The sequence below is a fragment of the Silene latifolia genome, chromosome X (assembly GCF_048544455.1).
Source record: "Silene latifolia isolate original U9 population chromosome X, ASM4854445v1, whole genome shotgun sequence".
In the NCBI taxonomy this organism is placed as follows: Eukaryota; Viridiplantae; Streptophyta; class Magnoliopsida; order Caryophyllales; family Caryophyllaceae; genus Silene; species Silene latifolia.
Window position 1 is genome coordinate 300,196,092 of NC_133537.1, and position 2,161 is coordinate 300,198,252.

At 43.0% G+C, this 2,161-nt stretch overlaps 1 non-coding gene across 1 annotated transcript; it reads right to left on the reverse strand.

Annotated features, from left to right (window-relative positions):
* Positions 1-651: 651 nt before the first annotated feature.
* On the reverse strand, positions 652-758 carry LOC141624680 (small nucleolar RNA R71). The gene has a single exon (XR_012534486.1). It is a non-coding gene; the product is annotated as a small nucleolar RNA R71 (small nucleolar RNA).
* Between the last annotated feature and the right edge of the window lie 1,403 nt (positions 759-2,161).

Below are 2,161 nucleotides of genomic sequence, written 5' to 3' on the forward strand. Positions count from 1 at the left end.
TGGGGAACACTTGTTCCTTAAGACCGTTACTTATCACTTCTCTAGAAATTGTTGTCTTATGCCCAGGTCCTCTCGAAGTGGAGAATTGCTTTCACCGGATTTCGATCCCGAGAAAACATTTAGGAGAAGACGACGTTTTTGGAGGGAAGTGAAAGAAGCCACCTCACCCGTACAAGTTGAAAGTGCTAGAAAGTCTTACTTAGACGATCTAGAGGTTCTTGAAGAAGAGGAGGTTTCAAATTCATCATCTCCACCACCATCACCATCTACTATCAAAAAGATGGTGAAACTTTCCGATCATTCAAAGCCCACCGCGGCCATGCTTCCGGCCGGAATCACAACCACTCAAATCACCGCGCCGGACTTCGAGATCAAACCGGCTTTCATTAGCCTTGTGGAGAGAAAGCAATTTGGAGGAAGTCCTTTGGAGGATCCCAATTTGCATGTGCAAAACTTTTGTGACTATTGCTCCATGATCCGTCAAACGGGCGTCACCCAAGCCCAAATAAGGGAAATACTTTTCCCTTTCTCTTTGAAGGACAAGGCCAAGCTTTGGATCAATAGCCTTGACCGCACCGCCATGGGAATCACCAATTGGGAGACATTGGCTCTTGCTTTTTACCAAAAGTTTTTCCACCGGAGAAAACTCAAACTTTGAGGAGCCAAATCACCGGATTCCGTCAACAAGCTCTTGAGAGCTTATATGAGGCTTGGGAGAGGTACAAAGAGCTTCAAAGACAATGCCCACATCATGGGCTAGATGATTGGTTTCTTGCAATAACATTCTACAATGGATGTTGTGCCGAGTCCCGAAGGATTCTTGATTCCGCCAACAATGGGCGGTTTGATCAAATTGACACCGATCTTGCTCATGCCACGATCGAATCTATGGCGGTCCATGACGCCCAATATGTCAATTCCCGAGTTGTGCCATCTAAAGGTAAAGAAGAATCCTCTAACAACTCTGTTTTGCTAGCTCAAATTGCTTTGCTCCAACAACAATTGGCGGAGAGGGATGCTAGAGATTCCATTCAACAAGTCAATGCCATGTCTTCAACAAGCCAAATCATTGTGTGTGAAGGTTGCGGAGGTGCGGGTCATTATACCGCTCATTGCCAAGCTCCCATTGAAGAGGTAAATGCCTTTTTAGCTTTAAGACAAAATGCACAAAATGTTTATCCACCGGGTACATTCTCAAATACATATAACCCAAATTCAAGATTTCGCCCGAATATGTCTTATAGAAGCAACAATGTGCTAAATCCTCAACCACAACCCCCACCTCAACAAAATGTCTATGTCCCTCAACAACAAAAATATATCCCTCCACCGGGGTATCAAAATCAACAAAGGCCCCCACAAAATAATTTCCAACAAACTCAACCTCCACAACAAAATGCCCAACAAAATAACCAAGAGGGAGGTAAGCTTGAGGGCTTGATAGTCCGTATGCAAAAGGAATTGTTGGCCCAAATCCAAAAGAATGAGCAAGCTCAAAATGCCGCAATCAAAATGTTGGAGCAACAAATGGCTCAATTGGCCTCATCTAGCTCTTCAAGGAAATCGGGTCAACTACCCCCTCAAGGTGAGCAACCACATGCTACCCTTAATGCTATTTCCTTAAGAAGTAGAACGAAATATGATGGGCCATCCATGCCCAAAGATGATGAGGAGGTACTTGTTGAGTTGGAGGTCTCTCCAAATGATAAAGAAATTGAAGAAATTCCAAAGAAAGTGGATGACCCACTTGTTGATGTTGAGAAAGTCAAGGAAGTGGAGGATGCTCCTCCAAAGAAAGATATTGAAGCAAAGATTCCGGAAAAAGTCAAAGTGCCATTCCCTCATAGGTTGGCAAAGCATCATAAGAATTCTCAATTCGGTAAATTCATGGAAGTTGTGAAGAATCTACAGGTAACCGTTCCTTTTACCAAATTAATCACTCAAATTCTATCTTACTCTAAGTTCATGAAAGATATTTTAACTAAGAAGAGGACTTTTGATGAGGTTGAAACAATAGCTCTCACCGCCGAGGTGAGTGCTCTTTTGCAAAACAAGTCCCCTCCTAAGTTAAAAGATCCCGGTAGCTTTTCTATTCCATGCACAATTGGCACCTACCAAATTGATAAAGCTTTATGCGATTTAGGTGCTAGTGTGAGTATAA